We start from the raw sequence: 21,859 nt of genomic DNA, 5'->3' as shown, positions 1-21,859 counted from the left end.
GACCGACCAAATGGCGCGGTGTACGTCCAGTTGGAGCAGAGGTGCATCAGCTGAGAAGTAAAACTGGGGGCCAAGTGACAGCTGGAGCGACGGCCGCATCCCCAACACCAACCCCACTCTCAACAATAGGATACCCCCTCCCCCCCCCCCTCTCCCAACACCTCACAGATACTGCACTCTACGCTCTCAAAGGAGATATTTCATTCACCCCTCAGGATATATCTCATTCTTGGGCAGGATATATCCTGTTCTCCCTCAGGAGGTATCTCATCCTCCTGGGGTTTACCTGAGATGGTTTCGGTGGCTCTTTTCTACCCCACAGCTGTCTAACACTACGCTATCCAGGTGACGAGCCGATCAGTCAGACTGTTGCTGCTACGTCCCTTGGGCCTGCACCTTCAGTAGCTTGTTCAAAGATACTCGTCACTGTGAACAGATACAGTATCTCACACTCCCGATAACGCCTTACGCGATAATGGTGATGAAATATACTAACAATAGGTAGAGGCGGTGACAAACATTTGCGTGATAATGCAACATTTCATTTCGCAATTTTAGGAAAGACCGATTTGGTGAAAGTTTCATTAGTCTAAAAGCCTGACGGCTCTTTGCCTTTGACATCCACAACACACGCAGGTCTGCCGAAAGCAGATATGAACAGTGAGGAAATAAAAACATGACAAGTATCCAGCAGGTGAGTACAGTATAGTAATGGAGGACAATGTCAAGGACTGTAAAGGTCACTGGTATATGACATTCTAAATAGCTGCCTACTTAAATAAAAGCAGACAAACAGCCTACTAAGCTAACACACCACTACCTAACATGGTGTTTAAATATCTGAAAGTTGCTATTGTGAACAGTCGACTAGTAAATCCTTGCAAGATTCCCTTCTATAAACAAACCCACACGTTAGTGGCAATAGCGAATTGAAACTCATTTAGCCGGAAACACTCGTACGAAATGCTCCCCCCCCCCCAAAAAATGGTGATTAATGCACTGTACTAGTTACCTCGGTGTACACACAGAGTAAAACTATCACCTCTGTCGGGATGTAAGTGACCGACTATATCAGCGTTCCAGAAGTTACTTTACAGATGCTGTTCTAAACAACACATTTAGGAATCGTCGCCACTGTTGAATTTTCATTCTCTGGTCACACTGACTGCACTCGTCAAAAACTTAAAAACTGGTTGGAAACTTTACAAGATTTATCTGATTAGTCATAAATATAGTGCAGCAGGTTAGAATAAAGTCTGAAGGGGAAAATAAAGCCACGTAAATATTTGTCAAAGAAATGAGTGAAACTAGACAAAGTTTTATTGGTAATGAGAAGTACAGCGCAGGTTAGAGGTGAAGTCTGGGAGTAAGAGGAAGAAAAAGAGCACCTTTTGGGAGAAAGAATTCTTAAGACAAAATCTTAAAAGGAAAAAACTTGAGGTTCAGTGAGATGCTGTTAGATTAGATGAGCTGGCATGGTTTAGTTAAACTAGGCTAGGCAGGGTAAGGTTTGGGTTATGCCGGTTTTCTTTCCTTGGGATAAGTTAGGTTAAGAGTAGTTTATGACAGGCTACATTACGTTACATTAGAATAGAGGAGTTGGATTAGTTTAAGTGAGGGTGGTTTCTAATAGGTCGATTCATGGTGGGCTGGGCTAGATAAGGTTGGATTTATTCAGGATGTTCTCGGTCGAGTCGGGTCAGGCAGTGGAAAAAATCTTGGGGGTAGGAAAGTGGCGAGGGAGCGAGGACGTGTAAGTGTGGATGCGGCGGGCTCTCTTACCTGGCCATTACCGGTGTGGTTATTGAGACTAAAACAGGGATCCCGGCCGTTAACGTCACCTTCATAATGGACGCCACTGCTGCCTTCCTTCCCGGTTACACACACAAGAGAGAGAGAGAGAGAGAGAGAGAGAGAGAGAGAGAGAGAGAGAGAGAGATTTTCAAGTACACGGTGGCCACAACAAACGAGCCAGCCAGAAAGGAGTCGACTACGAGGTACAAGTCAATAAAACTGCGAGCAACAGTTGGTGGCAATATTTGTGTTGCAGGGGTAGCCGAGGTGGTCTAGTAAATTGGCTTAACTGCCATGTAAACCGGTTAAAAAGCGCTGGAGCTTAGAGCATGACCTACTGCTAAGGAACGAACGTCGCATTTTTTGGCGGAATTAGAGAAATGCGGTGAATTGTTGCTGTGGGGCAGGTAATCCAACTGTTACTGAAATGTAAGCTGGTGAAGACGCGTTGTAGGACTTAGAGGGTAACCTAGAGAGGGAATTACTTTTTTTAAAGAGGGATTAAGGGAAGGGGGTTGAATAGAAGAGGGGGTTGAAGGAAAGGGGAGGTTAAGGAATGGGGAGGTTGTAGGAAAGGGGAGGTTGAAGGAAAGGGGAGGTTGAAGGAAAGGGGAGGTTGAAGGAAAGGGGAGGTTAAGGAATGGGGAGGTTGAAGGAAAGGGGGGTTGAAAGACAAGTGTAAATTCAATGTTGATCGCGTTAAGGATTCCCAAGCTTATAGGACGACCACCAACCCGCATACCTCTGTACATACCAAGAATTATTATTAGAAAAGGGCGGTGGAGAGCTTATAGGTAGGAAGTTCTACCACCAAGAAACAAAAGGAGCACACCTTGGTCGAATTAGGGAAACGCAATAAATTCTCTCACGGTTGCTGGAACTGCCTTGCCCCGGTAAATACCAAGAATTATTCTCTCGGGAGCTGGGGCTGACACGCTTGAACAAAATATTGAGCAACACGTAGCGGGTGTGTTAAAACATCGCCCGGGTGGCCAAAATGAACACTGGTGAGTTCTTTGGTAGTAAAGGTGGGTGCGGCGCATCCATCACTGACACTCGACCCAACATACATACCAATATATTATCCATTATGCTACAGGAATAGAATGACGTATGTTTATGTATATTTTGGAATTTGCTGTATATTCTTCGTCAATCACGATTTGTATACCCATAAGTAGACTAGTCGTTATTATTCATCCAGGTACAAACAACAATGCCTCTCTTTGCTTCCTATCAGGTTGACTATCCCCCGGGGTATACCTGAACGTCGTAGCAGTGAATGTAAACCGTGAGGCGAGGTAACTAAGTAAACCAATGGGGTATAAATCATGAAGCAAGACAAAATGGGTAGCAATGGGGCGTAAACCATGAGACAGGACCAAGGTTCCTTCCAGCCGAGCAGCAGGTAAAGGGGCGTCACAATATCTGGCAGCCACGGTGAAGGCAGACGTCGGTCGGTCGGCAGGTGGTCGGTAGTCGGGTATCCTCCCAAGTGAACTCAGGAAAGGGGGGAAGGCTGGGGTAGGAGGTACGAGCGGGGGGTAGGGGGAGGGCTCACCCACCACGATCAATAGTGGGCGTGATGATGATGGTGGTGGTGTGTGTGTGTGTTTGATGAGTAGGGGAAAGGGGAGGGAGGGGTGCATCATACCACATAACATTACCCATCACTTTATACACAGTTTAACACCGCCACACTGTACCCAACAACTGGTCGCCACAGCCCGGCAGGCAGTAAGCTATGACCGCAGTGCCATGTTACACCGCTTCCCCTAATTCAATTGCGCGGTTCAAATGATTCACATCAAATACAAATAACCAAAACTATATCGAATCCAACTGAACGCAACTCTTTATAATCGTGGTGTTCGGAATGAGTTTGTCCAATAAACAAACACTATTATTACATTCCGACGAGCGAGGTTCGGTAAGCAAGGTGCGACTACCGAATATGTCAATCAGTTACTAATATTTCTTTCTTATCTTCCGTCTAAGTTTATGCACTGCCAGGGTGCATGCGGTAAATTATCACCCCCACCCCACCTTCATTTGCATTAAAAATTAAAGCACTAACACTCCCTCCACAACAGGCGACCCCCCCATACACACACACTTCCGCTGTTCAACTTCCTACCTTCTTCTGACCAACCCAACCGCCCCCTACCCATCCCTCTCCTCACTTTCCCAGGTGACCAATCCCCCTCTTCCCCAGGTGACTAACCAACTCCTTCCCCAACACAAACCCTATTAATCAATTCACCCCCGCCCCTCTTCCCAAGACTAGGAATGTCCCCCACCTCAGAGTAACGGGCGGACCCTCCCCTCTTACACCACATGAAGCTGCCACCCCTCCCAAGACACTGGGGTAAACAGCCTCGGCAGGGGAGAGGGGGGGGGGGAGGACGTCGCGTTAGTGGTGGGTAAGCGTAAAAACAAACACGTACATCACCAATAACACCAAAATAGAATTCATTGCTCACAAACGCAGTAATTAATCGTGCCATGCCGCCTTAAGCAGCATTCAAGACGCTGAATCGTCACCAACATAACAATGGTGGCGTACGGGGGAGGAAGAAATATCCCTCTAGAACACCTCCCCACTACATACCAAACAAAGGAAAGGCCATTTGACTACGGTTTGGTACAGCCAGCACGCAGAGAGCCATAGGGTGCAACAAGTAAGTACAGTAGCTAATTTATATATAAAAATCAAGTGAATTATTCGCACATACAGTAAATAACTCAAGGTATTTGTTTTTACTATCCAACTATTGCCTTTATCAAGAGGGCGGGTGAATGTCCCCTCACAACAAGAACTAGGAAGTGATACTCGACATATTCCACGTTTACAATTGTCTACACCCAGGTAAACGTTATTACAGCATTTTTCCCAAGAGTCAAATTCAAAACATTACCAATTATTCCGTAAATAACAAAAATATGAAGGTAAACAAACGCCATAAAACACCAGTTACCAAATACGGTATATCGATAAATGAGCAAGACTGGCGACATGTAATAATCCTTCACAGCCAAACACCTTAACAAACGGTGCAACAAGCAAACGGTGAGGTTATTAATAGCAAACAGAGGGGGTGAGCGAGGACGGACGGGGAGGGGGTGAGCGAGGAAGGGCGGGGAGGGGGTGAGCGAGGAAGGGCGGGGAGGGGGTGAGCGAGGAGGAGGGGTGAGCGCAGGAGGTGTGAGCAGGAGGGACAGGCGAGGGGAGGTGAGCGAGGGGCAGGAGGAGGAGGACGGGGGTGAGCGAGGGGCGGGAGGGTTGTGGAGGGTGAGCTAGGAGGGACGGGGAGGGTGAGCGAGGGGGAGGGGTGAGCTGGGAGGGACGGGGAGGGGGTGAGCGGGGAGGGGGTGAGCGGGGAGGGACGGGGAGAGGGGGAAAGACATAGCTAATTAAATGACTCACTGTGTCCCACCCCTCCAACACCCTCGCCAATAATCATACCAGCAAGCGTTACATGATACTTCAAAACCCCTTTATGTGAGCTCAGCAGCGACAGTCAGTCAGTCAGTCTTGTGCATAAAACTAAGCTTCCCGACACACGATGAGCAAACGTTTCAAATTATCAATGGAATCGACGTAAAGGCGCTAAGTGGGAAAATGCTTTTAGCAACTCGCCGCCCCCATGACGCAGAAAACAGAATATTTTGTTTTCTTTTTTATAAACTTCGTAAACTCGGTGTGGGAACATTAAACAGACTCGGGAAGGGAGCGACGTTATGTAACAATTAAACTGCAAAAATTATCCTCCACGCTGAGCTGCCAACTTGTATTGATCTGGTGTACAAAGTTCATTCTGCATTCATTACTCCAACACTAAAACTGATACGTTTCAAATCAATATTTCTTAATTAAAATTATAGAATTCCCTTAGTTATTTACATGACATACATAACATTAACACTCTTGGTGGTGGCACGTAAACCTTCGCCATCACCAGATCAATAACATGTATTGATCTGGAGTGTTTGGTGTTGTCCCATCCTCCCTCCCGGAGATAACTGGGGGTGAGATACACACCAAACCTACCTAAGGCAAATGAAACTAACTTTGTTTCAATACTCTGCGCGCTCTATGGTAAGTCAGTTACTAACATCAGTTTTGCAGATACAAGTAACGATGACATAATTGCAATATTCTTAATAGTGCAAAAAGAATTAACAATATAAAGGTTAACACGTTACTGTACCAAACTATAATACTAGATTTTTCTCGAAGCTAAATACCAGTCAAGCTAGAAGAGCGAGATCCGATCTGTATCACTCTTAACTACTGCACTATTCCCCCCCCCCATCAATTTGCTTCCAAGCCACAAACAACATTTAGCGCTCAGATAATTAGTGCTGAGCAAGGCGTCACCACCCACCACTGTACGCTCTCCCCCCACTAAACAACAGAGCACCACTGTGTTAACATTACCGGTTGTTGCTGTTTCAAAAGTGTTACAAAACCCTCTCTCGCAAAAGCCTTTTTATTCCACTGACAAATGCCGGGAAAGTGGGGGAGGTGATCGTGGGAATCCCTGGTACTCTACAACACTGAGATTAACTGTACTGCTCTTACTACTACTACTAATGATGCTACTAAAACCCCGCCCCCGTGGTCCTTCTACCCAATAAATAAACCCTGATCGATAGTTGGTATTAATACACGTAAGAAATAAGCGAGCGAGCGTGCGTGCGTACGTACGTACGTACGTGTGTGTGTGTGTGTGTGTGTGTTCCGTATACAGTTTAGGAACGTTGCAGGTAGTGATGCATCGTAACAAGTGATGGGTGTGACAAGACGCAAGTGGGACAGGAAGGACGAGGAAGCCTGGTTGATGAAGAACGAGAGACTGAGAGGGATATAGGTGGGGGGTCTGGAAAGGGGGTGGGAGGGTCGAGGAGTAAAGCGGTTAACTGTATAGCGAGCAGCTGGAAAAGGGGGGAGGGAGTGTGCATGAGCGCGTCGGGAAGGGCAATGGGGAGGAGGGTGAGCAGCTGAAAAAGTGTGTGTGTGTGTGTGTGTGTGTGTAAGCGAGTAAAAAGAAAGGGGTAATGGAGAGCAGCTGGAAAATGGTGGGGATGACGCGTGTAAGTATCGGGGTTCTGACTCGTTATTCACATTTAACTGCTGTTACACTTCTCCTTAATCTATAAAGTGGAGCGTGAACATTCTTTTGGCGTAACATTCTGGGCAGGAAAAAATATTCATAATAATTGGGAAATTTCCTGACTTTACTATCCAAGTTTCAACACAAGATATCCTGTGTGACGAGTTACCACGGTCACTAACCTTAGTTCTGAGATACTGTACTGAACGCCCATTATTTTGTTTTTAATGGGCGAGCGTTTTTTTTAAGGTGTGATACTTTCAAAATCGTGATTAACAATCTGGTGCAATGTACGAGAAGACGAAAACTAGGAGAGAAAGGTAGTAAGTAGGGGGCGGGAGGAAGTGTCGCCACGCTGGCTCGGCGCCAACTCAGCCCTGCCCCGCCCACGCCTCCCAGACACAACACACGCTGCCGCTTCCACCACCCTCGACAACTAACAGTCACGCACCACATGCACTTCCTTCTCTTGTACTTCACCATCTTCAACAGCGAGATACATCACACTAATACCTTGTTCTTCTACTGTACTCAGCCAGCACTAATGCTCTCCACACCCAGGATAGCAACACATCTCTACATTATATCAGGCAGCTAGAAAAACATCAAGCTTCAATGTTTTCCCATTACCATTAAGCCTAATAGTGCATACCAAATGGCGACTGTTGCAGTACTGCTGGTATTCAAACTTAAGAACCCCCCCCCCCCCACTCTCGACTAACTACCCTTCCAACCATCAAATATAATACGTTCATCACAGAAAGTCAATCATACAATACAACAACTGTTATCATAAACATATAAAACATCAACTTTTATCATAATTTTGGTCCAAGTACAAATTACGCCGGTTAGGTGGCAGGGGGAAGTGGGCGGGGTGCGTGCTTGCAACTTCCGGAGCCGGGGAGGGGGAAGCAGGGGGAGGGGGGGGGAAGGAGGAGGCACGAGTGAGAAAAGCTCCACCTGGCAGCGGTCAACTCACAGTCATTCGGGCTGAAGCCAGGCTCACGATTTATGGCCACGAGTGATGGTGCCTTCAAATACGACACACTGAACATTCGTGCAACTGCTAAGAGCTAAAGAAAATCACACGCTTTCCCCTCACACGCCCTTCCCATTTGTCTGGGTGGGGGAGAGAAGGTGGTGGAAAATTGGCTATTACGGGCTGGCAACCCTCTCAGTGGTCCAGCCGCCCGGGGGATAATTCAATATCGCACCCCTCACGACCCCCTCCACTGTCCACGGGTCATGGAGGGGTAGTATGAAGCATATGATGACAAACACGCACACTGACAGCCCACCACACACCACTCCGCAAGTTTGAATGGACTACACCAAGTGTCTGTGTGCGGTGAGATAAGGAATTCGGAGGGACTGGGACAATGGGCACTTATATGGACTTGCACCCACCAATCTGAAAATCTGTATCGAAGTTTCCCAATGACACCTACACCGTGAAGGAAATATTTGGCTGATGATGAAGGAAGTTGTTGGTGATGGTACGGACACAGCAGAATTCTGGTGTTATTATGGTAAACTAATAAGGAGTATGGTAATACGACTTAACTACGGAGAAGACTAGGGAAGAGGATGTCTGGATGACTATGTTATAGTATTATGATAAAGCGCGGGGGGAGAAAACGTTGTTACGTGGAGAAGTACGAGAGCAGGCGGGGGGGGGGGCAATAAATAAAAACTTAAGGTTTTCCCAGCACCCGCATGTTGGAAAGTCAGGTAACGACGTCAACCCAGATTACACTGCTACCTTGTTCTTAAATTTAGGCGTGGCATAACAAAACGGCCTGTTGCTGTCTCAGAAGGTGTGACAGGATTAAACTGCAAACTTTGGTCATTTCCGAATTTCGACGACCTCTGATAATTGTATTGACTGCCACAACATTTTTCTCCTAAAAAGGAGATTTTTTTAGGGCTTCACAAAGTCCTAAGTACCCCCATTATCTTGTTTCTCGCGACGATACAAACATTCCTCAAGGCATCACAAAAATAAATGAAAGAAATGTCAACACTTAATCTCTCTCTTGCGTCAATGGAAGTTAGGTGAGTGAGGCCCCGCACCCAAACCAACCTCTCCCACGCCTCCCTCCCTCCCTCCCTCGGCGACGAACAATGAAGCCGTTTCCTAGAACCTGGTGACGTCAGCCTACTAGGAAATACCTCACCCTCCCTGTCAACTGCAACACCTGCATTACTATTTCAGAGACAGGAACCGAAAGATAACTATATCGCTAACGCCCACAAGCCTCGCCTCGCACCCCCAGCATCCCTAAAAAGGACTTTAAATGAATACTATTTAAAGGTTATTCCTCATCAATCTACAAATATTTACCCAAATAGTGAAGAAAAAATCCGCCTCTTGCCTTATGCTTGACCTCCAACTGCTCGCTCTGGTGAGGTAACCATGGCGTGTGACCGGCGCATGAATTACATCAAGATGGCATGCAGACCAACGATAACAAAGATGGTGCGCTTCATCAACTGATTGTAATGGGGATGGCGGGGGCGAAACATGAAGAATGACACGCTGAGGAATGGAGGAAGGAGGGGGGTGGGGGGTTGACTCGGTGTTACACACGGCGAGGACTGGGGACTGGAGTGAGAGAAGCGAGATAGGACGGAAAGGTGAGTAGGTTTGGTGGAAGGGGGAGGGGGGAAGTGTAAGGTAGGATAGTACTGTTGGAGTAAATATGATGACTGGGATGGGGCAGTTGAGAGAGACGAGGATTGGGGGTTGTGGTAGATGAGAGGGTGGTCGTGAAGGACGGTGGGAGAATGATACCGTGGGACTGGGCTGGTGATGTGAATGAACACAAGAAAATTTGACTTTAGGGTAAGACAAATATGAAATAAGTGAGCGAGGAAGAGAGAAGCTGATTTGGAAGTAATTGTGGGATAAGATAGAAAAGTAAACCAAGACTGAAAAAGCATCCCAGGGGTAGATGTGGGAAACACCTTGGGAATACACAACAGAACTCCCTTAATATCACTAAAGCTCTAGTACTGGTTTTGTAACGGTGATGGGTCTAATTCCCTTCAACCAAGTGAATCCCTGACACATCTGGACATCACAGCCCGGGACAGTATCAAGTGAAGCCTCCCGGAAGCACTGGCTGACCATTATCGACACAGAGGCCAAACGTTCACCAAAATCGATTCAGAGCTGCCGGCGAGAGGGAGATGGGAGAGAGGATATCAACAGTGCTTGTAGTGCAGTAGGACTTGTTAGTGGACCAGCATCAATGTGGTAAGGGGCTATTGAGGGTGAGTATACAAAGGCGGGAAGGAAGGGTCCAACAGAACCAACACCGGAGTGAACATATTCCCTTATATCATTAACATAACATTAACTGTACTTTATTAACTTAGGACAGAAAAACGATTACAATTACAAATCTCATTTTTTATATATATAAATTTTGGGTAAATGGTCTTCCCACACAACTTCCACTTTTGTCGCTACCTGATCATGCCCCAGAAAGGCAAATCTCTCCAGGTATAGAGAACGTGGAGCCCAGCCTCGAATGTACAGAGCACTGAAGGACCCAATGTGCGGTTCAATAAGGACGAACTAGTTACGCACAGATGAATTGTCGGACATTCTCCCCGAGGTACACAATAAAACCACAGGTCGTCTTCTTGCAGACCATATATATCGTTCGTTACCATCAAACACTCGATACTGAGGTCTGGAAAACATGTATATTTGACAACAAGGAAAGGTTGTGAGAAACCAAAGAAAGTAAACGAGGAGGTGTAAAGGAGTTGTGAGGACTAAAGGAGAAAACCCGAAGTTCAGAAAATTATTGTGAAAGCACCAGAGACTCGTGGGAACAGTGATGGAAGGACAATGAATGTGGACAAGTACCGGGGCACACACAGGCCTGGGTATAAATAAGGGCCGACTTGGACAGAAGGAGCAGTGCTGGAGGAGGGGGGGGGGTTGCTAGGTTTTTATAAGAGTTGTGAACCTCAGTAAAATTAAATAGCCCTGACAAATTTTGACCGAGAAAAAAATTAATAGGGTTAGCCTTCATCAAAAGCCTTGGTATCAATGTTTCCCAGACATTAAGATTGGAGGAACAGTGAAAAGGTGCAGTACGGTGGAAGGGGGAGGGGGGGTGATGGAATACCGGCTGGGAACTCGTCAGGCGGGTGAGTGGGGTGGGGTGAGTGGGGTGGGAGTGTCGAGTGACGCAGGATAATCTGAGCGGCTAGGGCGGGCTGGTGGAGCTAAACGTTATAGCCACAAAGACGTAACCCAAACCTCCACACCACCTCCAGCCCATACCGCCAGCTGCTTTTACACACACACACACACACACAATTCGCTTTTCATGGTCGGCCTGCCGTCAATTAAATAAACAAATACTTATAAATACTTATAATGTATACAGCCTTAACAACATCAACCTAGAGAAGTCGACTTGTGAAAGAGACCTAGGGGTACTTGTAAGCCCGGACCTACGGCCTAGAAAACAGTGCGTTAATGTTCGAAATAAGGCAAACAGAGTATTGGGTTTTATATCTAGAAGTGTAAGTAACAAGAGTGCAGAGTCTTATTGCAACTACATCTTGCGCTAGTCAGGCCGCACCTCGATTATGCGGTCCAGTTCTGGTGCCCTTATTATAGAATGGATATCAATTCACTAGAGTCGGTGCAGCGAAGAATGACAAAAATGATTCCGGGACTTAGAGACCTTCCATATCAGGATAGGTTAAAGAAATTAAACTTGCATTCCCTAGAAAGACGAAGAGTGCGGGGAGATATGATAGAAGTATTTAAGTGGGTGAAAGGAATCAATAAAGGGGATATAGATAAAGTTCTTATAATATCCGAGCAGGATAGGACTCGGAGCAACGGATTCAAGTTGGATAAGTTTAGGTTTAGGAGGGAGATAGGAAGAAACTGGTTCACAAATAGGGTGGTGGACGAGTGGAACAAGCTTAGCAACTTTGTAGTAAGTGCGGGAACTCTGGAAAGTTTCAAAAGGAGGCTAGATAGATTCATGGATGATAGAGAGTGGTAGTAATTCTCGACAGGAGCTGCCATGCACAGGCCAACCGGCCTATTGCAGACTCCTTATTTTCTTATGTTCTTATGTTATGTAAATTCATACACAACCTCGGTCGATCGCGAACCACTTTACATGGCGTTGGTGTGTGGGATTTGTCCTTAATGTCTAGCAGCACGATATGAGTCCTCCACAACCAGATGCATCCCGGGTACACGTACGGTGCAGTTAAACACACACACACACAAAAACACACACCACCGACGGGTCAAGACGGGTCAGACGCACCTGGCGCTGCTCAGCAGCAGCCACGTCAACTATTATGTTGGCCCATACCAACTCCCTCCCCTGAACCCTCCTCCCCACCGGAATATCAACAAGTTCTGGCCAGAAGTTACTGTTTCATTTGGGAAAGGAATGGAACCAGTGTTGAATAGTGGTGACCAGTGCTTAAGTCAGTGAAAAACAACTAGGCAGTTACAGTTGAGTCTACCCAAGCTAACCTTCACACAGTGAGGTCCCAGGTACCCAGTGATAATTCCCCTGAGACTCCACTATAGAGAGGCCTGGGACCACACCTAACCCACTTGGTGTCCCCATGAGGCTACGACACCACGTAGTGAATGAGTTACTACAGCATCATGTGGAGTTCCTCATAACACCATCTGTGAGGGAATTACTACACCACGTGATGCCCCTCATAACACCATCTGTGAGGGAATTACTACGCCATGTAATGCCCCTCATAACACCATCTGTGAGGGAATTACTACGCTATGTGATGCCCCTTATAACACCATCTGTGAGGGAATTACTACATCATCAGGCCCCTCGTAACACCACCTGTGAGGGAATTACTACACCACGTCAAGCCCCTCATAACACCACCTGTGAGGGAACTAGTACTCCACGTGATGCCCCTCATAATGCCATCTGTGAGGGAGTTACTACACTACGTGTCTGCTGTTCAACACCTCAGCTCACATGATCTACGTGACCTCCACTGTAAACATTAATCTGTATGTTCACTGTATGTTCCTTCACCTTTCTCTAATGAAGGCTTTTGTTAAACCACCAATGTATGTAATAAGTTATTTATGTCCAATGTATATTTTCAGCCTTCGGGCTGCAGAACTTTTTCAATAAACCATTAATTATTATTATTACACACACACACACACACACGCGCGCGCGCGCGCACACACACGCACGCACGCACGCGCAAGCACGCACGCGCGCCCTGCCCCTGCCACCTCTTATATCTGATTACAGATGGCAAATGTGTGACCACAAGAGCTTGTATCTGTTCACCGCACTCTTAGAGTTTCTGCCACAAGATTACCAGTGAACAGTGCATAAAGAAGTGCATTATTTTCGACGACAGACAACACGGAAAATATATTTGTTATCAATGACGTACACTAAACTTAACTCTCTTAAACCCACCCACCGCTAAGCCAAACATATACGAGTATCATCTACAAAGGAATAAAAAATCATAGATGCTTAAAAAATAATACGAATTTCAGCTCTTGTTCTTGATAAATCTAATTTGTGGTTATTACGACTGAAGAGTGCGTGCGGCGGCCGCGTGGACAGCGGGTTGGTCTCTGTTCCAGGGTTTAGTAGTTCGATCCCCGAGCACTCACAGTTCACCCAGCCGTAATGTGCACCGAAGTCTACAACCTAGGAGAGTGAATGCGGTACCGGTCACGCTGCCTCCTTGTGTACCGAAAACTGTCCCAAGCGGGCAGTCATGCTTATGGGACTCTGTCATTATTGAAGAAATCATAAGCCAGGGAGAGAAGTGCTCAATTCCTTAACTTTGGTCTTTGACACTCACGCCTGACGTTTGACATCATCATTACCACCTTCCAGTTACAACTCCCAACGTCTATATAAACACAAGTTAGTGCCCTGTGTACTTTTCCTTTTAGAAGTGTATAAAGTACACTCCAATATCCCAAACGCCTATATAAGATCGCAGTGTTTCTAAACCCAAGTAAGCTTCCATCGGAGATAACGCTTCATAATCAAAGCCCTTTTCCTCCCTCTCAATCACAGCCCCTCACTCCTTCACCACCCTAACCCCTTTCATCCCTCACCACTCAGTCCTTACATCACACAGAGGGCAGTAGAGGAGGGACCCACTCCCCCTAATCCCCGCTCCGGCCACGCCCAGCAACTACAACCAACACTCAAATTTTACATAAAAAAAACTATCCCAGCCCTAATATGCCCTAATGTCCAGCGAAAACTAGTGATCCAACCAAGCGGGAGTTCTTACTCGAGAAAATACATATGCAACGCTTAAAAATAACCCTCCCAGCCGTTCTGGGGTCCATTGCGTCAGTTAGATGGGGGTATAAAAAGCGGGGTGGCAGGGCGTGGCTCCTCTCAGGTGTCTGCCAGCCTGGCGTCTACCTACCTACCGACACACACGGTGACGCCCAACACCCGCTGGCTTCGTGTTTGGCACCCTACCACCCCCCCCCCTCTCCTCCACAACAAAACCTTACACAACCGCTTACCCTCACACCACCAAAACAAACACCAACTCTCCCTAATACATAACATATACTTCCTCCCACCCTTCTACACATTGTCTATACGTCACACACACACACACACACACACACACACTTACCTGTAAACTATAATTTGTATGTTCAATTCATGGTCCTTCTCCTTTCAGTAATGAAAGCTTTTGTTAAACGACCCACCTACCCCATGTCTTTGTTTGTAATGAATCATTTTTGTTTAATGTATATTTTCAGCCTTCGGGCTGCAGAACTTTTTCAATAAAACCGTTATTTATTAGTATTATATTACACACACACATACAAACGTGTACACAGGAAATATAATTTTCGTACAGCATTTTCACATTGAACAAACATTACTTAGGGCTGGGCTGAAGTTTTTAAGAGTGTTACTTGTAAGTAAGATGGTGTGGGCAAGAAACTATACAGATGGCGTGGCAATAACCCGGGCGAGGCCTGGGCGGTGGCAGAAGCAGCTAGCAAGGGGAACTTGGCGTGACTTCCGCGGCAACCTTGGGGTGTCCCCACAACTTCCTGTGTGGTGGTGAGGTGGGGGGACGGGTTTCACAGTGATGTGGTTCAGTGCCGCAGCCGTATCACCAGCTAGAGACACGGGTATTGATCAATGCCCTTATCGCAGCCACACGAATGATGACACCAAGATATACTTTTATCCTGTCACCCTCACAGCCCGCCAGGAACACTCCCACTCAACCATAAACAACGCATTCCGCGATAAATTTTGGAAACCTCACGATACCTGCCACACTATGAAACAGACGATCATAAACTTCATCACTGAGGAAAATGTTCTTTGCTATTGAACTAACGAAAAAATAATTTACAATGAAAATTAAAGTTACTACACAAAATAATACCCAAAGCTCCTTAGCGGTAATTTAAAACAATACTTGCAACATGTTCCAACAAATGGAGGACCTGTAGCTGACCTGTCGTGCTGGTAAAGCTTGTGTATACGAGTGACGGGTGTTATTACCACTACTTCAGGAAGACGCTGAGCAATACTGTGTTACAAGATAGTTTCTTTCGTAAAAATGCAATGATGAGACTAAATATTTTAAGATAAATTCTTCAAACTTTCTCGCCGTAACGCCCAATCCCTGATAAAGTCTCCAGTGACGGTGACAGTAACTCAGGCACTGGTGTACAATATTAAACATGGTGGTGGGCGTGACACGTGGATCAGTAGTATTCAGTATCGGTTTACAGTAGTTTACCAACTTCCTGTGTTGATAACCTGTACCCAGTGGCACGTTGCGGCTACCACCTCTCACCCTCACCAACATGACTTTTCTCACCTGGCTCAACAACCTCTTCCGCATCACTCATCCTGGCACTCAACGGATATACACTTTGACAATAACAACTGCATGGCATCCTTGACACCAGTCGCCACCACAGGTTACCCCGTATATTAACTACAGCCCGCCGCCGTCACCTGCATCACACCGAATATAGGACAAAGGTTTCGTCACTAGACGATGGGATATATCCGTCAGTTTTTATACAACTTTGCTTTAATTTCACAAGCCAGCTATTTTGACAGTATATAATTGTATTACTTTCGATCATTCATTATAATAATACTATTCGTGTTTGGTTTTTTAGTTGTAATTTCACCACTCATCAACTTACTCGCAGTTGGGCCGTTTGTCCGTTCTTTATTAGTTCGTTATGACCTTTATTGTCCGCAGTGTTAGCAAAGGAGGAAAGCTGTGGAAGAAACTGCCATTATCTGGTAGGGTCACGCTGGATAACAGACCCTTCCCAAGTTTGTCCCTGGACAGGAATCGAATTCGAGACAATAGTTAAATAGTAAGTGTTACGCACGTGACCACTATACCACGGACACACACAACGTACCGGGTAAATGGATCTATTTTTTTGTGTGGGGTGGAGTGAGCAAGGGGTGTTACAGCAACATGGAGGCTCTGCAACTAACCCTTCTCGGCCCCTCGCTGGCCTCGCTACTTCCTGTCATATCACCGCACACAACTCACACAATATTCACGACACTACACGCACCAGACGGGATACACAAATACCCACCAGGATATACTCGCGTAACAAGGCAGAAAGTACACAAACTCCTACGTGTATATGGCCAGGACAGTGTTATACCATCAGCAGTCATTTCCACAACATATTTATCGGCAGGACATACAGAGGCCAACAGAACTCAAGGAAGGCCAGACGCTACTCAACGGCGTGAGAACCAACAACCACACCACACCTACAAGGGACCACTATATTGGATCCTGTACCATACAACACTCCATCAAATATTACCAACAGCTTACTAGTGTCAACTGACATATACAGTATACTGTGAATAAAAAGATCATTCACAGCTTGTCACGAAAGTGCTGACATGTACAACGAGGAAGAGAACAACTGCACACTATAAGAATGTCAACTGATGCGACAAAGGCTTCCTGCTAGAAGTGAGCAGTGAGCGTAGCATTATCCTTTTTGATTGAAGTCGTAGAAGGTGGCGAGGTGTGGCAATAATTGTGGTTCTCGGTAGATTACGTCAGAGGCAACAGCCAGCAGCGTGGTGGTGTGGCCCACTAGTCTTTGTTGCCTGTACTCCACCACCACCCCGCCTCACTACCTTGGTCCTCCGACAATTGTAATTAACAATACAGTACTCTTCTGCTTCCATGTTATCAACCACCACTCTACACATTACCTCACATCTAGGCTACATTCTTCTCTCTTAATTTATAAAAACCCTCCGACACCAGCGACAACAGGATATTACGACCCCTATATACCCATCGCTGAGGCCTTCTCTGGACAACCAAAGTGGTACTTCCTTTTGGTAGGACCCCACAACGCCCCCATACCCCGCCACATTTACTTTAGGAACCCGTGTATCAGTCAGGGCTTCTACAGTACACGACCTCAATGAAGCTTGAGCTAGAGGAGTTTAGTTGTGTGAAATTGATATGTGGAATGCTGTTTATCCGTCTACCACTCACCCACACTCAGACCGACGTACTGGAGACCGAACATAAGGAGTCTGCAATAGGCCGGTTGGCCTGTGCATGGCAGCTCCTGTCGAGAGTTACTACCACTCTATCATCCATGAATCTATCCAGCCTCCCTTGAAACTTTGCAGCTTTCCAGCACTTACTACAAAGTTGCTAAGCTTGTTCCACTCGTCCACCACCCTATTTGTAAACCAGTTCCATCCTATCTCCCTCCTAAACCTAAACTTATCCAACTTAAATCCGTTGCTTCGAGTCCTATCCTGCTCGGATATTATAAGAACTTTATCTATATCCCCTTTATTGATTCCTTTCACCCACTTAAATACTTCTATCATATCTCCCCGCACTCTTCGTCTTTCTAGGGAATGCAAGTTTAGTTTCTTTAACCTATCCTGATATGGAAGGTTTCTAAGTCCCGGAATCATTTTCGTCATTCTTCGCTGCACCGACTCCAGTGAATTGATATCCATTCTATAATAAGGGCACCAGAACTGAACCTCATAATCGAGGTGCGGCCTGACTAGCGCAAGATATAGTTGCAATAAGACCTCTGCACTCTTATTACTTACACTTCTAGATATAAAACCCAATACTCTGTTTGCCTTATTTCGAACATTAACCCACAGTTTTCTAGACCGCAGGTCCGGGCTTACAAGTACCCCTAAGCCTCTTTCACAAGTCGACTTCTCTAGGTTGATGTTGTTAAGGCTGTATACATTGACAGTATTTGTTCTTCCAATATTAAGTACGCTGTACTTGCTGGTGTTGAATTTCATTTGCCATTTTTCAGACCACCCCTGCAGTTTACTCAGATCCTCCTGTAATGCATTTGCATCCTGCCCTGAATTAATCTGCCGCCCTATTTTGGTGTCATCCGCAAACTTGCTTATGTCACTGCTGATCCCAGTATCCCACTAACCACACAGCAATAACATTATTCAGCCCCTTCCTAACCTCCGTAAATCGTTTTCAATTTTCCCGGCCTTGTTATAGCGGTTGTGCATCATAGTTCAAGAAATAAACGAGTTTTCAAACATTTCAATTAAATCACCCATGATTTTAAAGAACAAACCTTGGCCAGTTTAAAATTTACATGTAAATTTAGAAATAAATTAAATACTTAGGAATGTCAGGATACTATTTTATGGTTAATTATGAAGAAGGTAAACTACTGTAGTATCATCTGCATCGGGTAAATTTCAACAAGTTTCTTAATTAAAAATTAGACTGGAGGTGTATAAAATCATTCAATGGATTGAAATTCCACTGGAGTGAAGGGGATGACGTAATCAACATGTGTGATGACTAACTACTTTCTTGGCCCAAAATAAAATGAAAATTTATTACCTTCACACCACAATGTTTTTAACAAGTCACATACGATTTGTATTTGGGCATAATAAAACCTGGTTATTGTTGTCCCCTATTTTTGGAACAATAAGACCTATTACTAGTAAGTGAATCATGGTACAATAGTTATGGAATTGTTGTATCCTTTATTTTGATATGGTACACGAAAGCTTACTTATCGTCATCCTGGTGCCCATGAACAAATTCATCTCCCACAGCAGACTTTACTGTATACACGTGCTAACGAGTTCAGAAATAATGAGTTGTGAATGAGTGGAAGTTACCAAACACCATCCATAATTCAAACTCTTTGGGGAGTTCCTAATACACTGTAGGCCGGACATAAACCTGTAGGGTGATGACGGTTGGGTGTAACTAGGAGCTGCCTTGTGTAAGCCAATGTAACCTCCTGCAGTTTCCTTTACTCTGGTGTTCATAACAAACATAACGAAAATAACCATATCAAGACGGAACAAAATGGGAGTTAGAGAGTATGCAGGCTATGATGAATCGCCCTGTTAAATAAGTTATAGTTTAATAATGATTTTTTTTTTTGGAGATCGCCGAAGCTGCGGAAATCTGGACTTTAAGTTTTATACATCAAACAGCCAGACTCCGTAGGTGATTTGCCTTTCCATAAATCCAAGTGATTTTTTGAAGTGGGGAAAGGAGGGAGCACAGACAAGAAAGGTTTTAACATAAATAATTTCATCAATAAATGCTCGAGTCTAGCCCAACTGTGAGCTTGAGTTATTCGTCACACCCTTGTGCTATATACATCTTATACCTCCTGAAGTACTAAAGTATGCCCGTGGTTGATGGTTACATCTCGCGTAATCTGAATAAAAATTTCCACGACAAAGTAACACATCAAATATAACATTTCGAAAAGCAATGCATCAAAATACACACAAGTTTTCATGTCTTATATGTTCCATAACCTACGCCTACGGTATAAATCACTCCCGTTACTGTATACACAAAAATGAACCTTTGATTATTTACTGCACGGCAGGCCGCTCGTCTGGTCAGCTACTTAATTTAGTCGTCCTCGTCGAGTTTGTAAGATGAAACATTTACACACACTTGAGGACGTCCTCATACACAGCACAACTCGAGTTCATCTCTCACTATTATTGCGTCTCGTGCGGCCAGTAAATTGGAAGAAATTACGTCACCACACATCACTTCTACCAGACACATGTAATCCAGCGACACCATACGTATGGACACCACGAGTGCCTTATAAAGAAAGGTCTCGTGTTTTGCGAGTTGAATAAAGAGCTGTTAAGAAAGTTCTAGTAGTGCACAAGAGGAAAGTGTTCAGTGTTATGACGAGTAGACGACACCCCACCAAACCTAATAGGACGTTAGTAACTACAGCGGGTAGTATTACCAGCTCAATTATGTTGGTGAGATTTCGTTTGAAGGAAAATTAACAGAAATTTTGTACGGTGCGCAGGGGCAGGAAGGCAGGATGGGGGGAGGGAACAGCATGACTACGTGCTCCTAGAGCGTCTTTGTTGACCACGCGAGGGAGCCTCGCTCACCCTCCACTTAATTCTGACTGCGTGCATGCAAAAAACATCATGCATTCAACCACACACAACTATGTTCGCCAGTGACATGAGCACACATACATGGCTGGCAGAAAGTGAGATTTTCTAGTTGATTGTGGGGGGGTTACGTGGTTCAACCTCAAGTGAAGAAAATTATTTAGACTGGTATTGAATTTAATGAGTGCAACGAGACGGACAGGCAAACGTAGGTGATACAGAGTGAGAGGGCACAAGAAAGCTAGTGCTGCCATCACGCGTGGCCATGCGGCTCCACAAACCCCAGCCGGTGCGTGAGGTGGCTGGCTGGTCGCTCCACGCCGCCACAAAACTAGCATGGAAGCGTTGCCAGAAGCTCTATACAATCTCAAGCACGCTACCATCTTACAACAAACATAATAACCACGCATCAACAACACCGTATAACAACACCGTATAACAACAAATAAAATGGGTACTTACGAGCCTGGGAAGTACTGAAGCAGCAGATAACTTCCCGCCAAGACCAAGGGCAGCAGCAGTCAGTTACCAAGCGCAACTATACCACCACCACTTCACAATATTCACTTTAACACTACTAAATGTTCACTGATTCACTTCACTGTGTACTTGGGGTGAAGGAAGAATAAAAGTTTCGGGAGAGTGGTCTTAGAAAGGGTGTAGAAGAGAGGTAGAGAAGACTTGGTTGAAGACTTACGGTGGAGTGTGTCGCTGTGTGGGACTGTTGGCCGTAGTAAGGTGAGGCCAGGCGGAGGACGGCCCCAAACCCACGCGGTGGACCCTCTAAGCCTTGCATTTAATAACCACCGACGCTACCACCACTATCTTCCTCAGAGCTCCACCCCCACCACACGACACATCGCCTCATTAACCCTGGAGCGAGTTACCTTTACTTACAATGATGAACAAGTCATGGGGCACCAACAAATATTTTGTATTAAGAGACATGTGGCATCCCTCTGGTCCGTGACGCGTGGAGAGGCTAGAGTGGGGCGGGGAGGGAAGGAGGGGGATACGGGAGGGAACAGGAGGGACGCGCTGGGTGGGTGGGGGGGAGGGGAGTGAGGTTACCTCCATGCGGCCAGACACCTCAACCAACCTCAACATTATCCCACCGCATAAAAATATATTGTTATCTTTCTCATCCAAAGTGCAACGGTAATGACGCATGTAGTTCCACCACCGCGTAGTGGAGGCTACTCATCACTAAACCCCCCATCCACCCCCCACCACTACGGTCAACACCCCGACTCACATGGTATTTCCCATTGACGTGGCCCTTCAAGTTTTACGCCAGATCTTTCTTCTGTTTAGAACCTCAAATTTAGTTGTCTTTAAAACATTCATTACACACCTGCACTGCAATACAAACTGTGTAAAGTACCATCGTTGACTAGTATTTGCCTCGATGACGGGTGAGTTCTGCCCTCCCTTGTCCCTGTCTCCCCCCCC

General features: G+C 45.7%; 1 protein-coding gene across 7 annotated transcripts in view; it reads right to left on the bottom strand.

Moving 5' to 3' along the window:
• The window catches only part of LOC121858281 (polypyrimidine tract-binding protein 1-like), a 161,719-nt gene extending 140,569 nt beyond the window's left edge, over nucleotides 1-21,150 (bottom strand). For 6 of the 7 annotated variants that reach the window (XM_042354591.1, XM_042354593.1, XM_042354595.1 and 3 more), the window contains exon 1: nucleotides 20,870-21,149. The gene's annotated coding sequence lies outside the window, so the exon portion shown is untranslated. Of the gene's footprint in view, nucleotides 1-20,869 lie in introns of all 7 variants that reach the window. The other variant, XM_042354592.1, reaches the window with a different exon arrangement.
• Between the last annotated feature and the right edge of the window lie 709 nt (nucleotides 21,151-21,859).

Source organism: Homarus americanus, unplaced genomic scaffold (genome assembly GCF_018991925.1).
Source record: "Homarus americanus isolate GMGI-L3 unplaced genomic scaffold, GMGI_Hamer_2.0 scaffold57980, whole genome shotgun sequence".
NCBI lineage: Eukaryota > Metazoa > Arthropoda > Malacostraca > Decapoda > Nephropidae > Homarus > Homarus americanus.
Note: the sequence above shows the minus strand (reverse complement) of the source record. Positions and strands in the feature narration are given on the sequence as shown.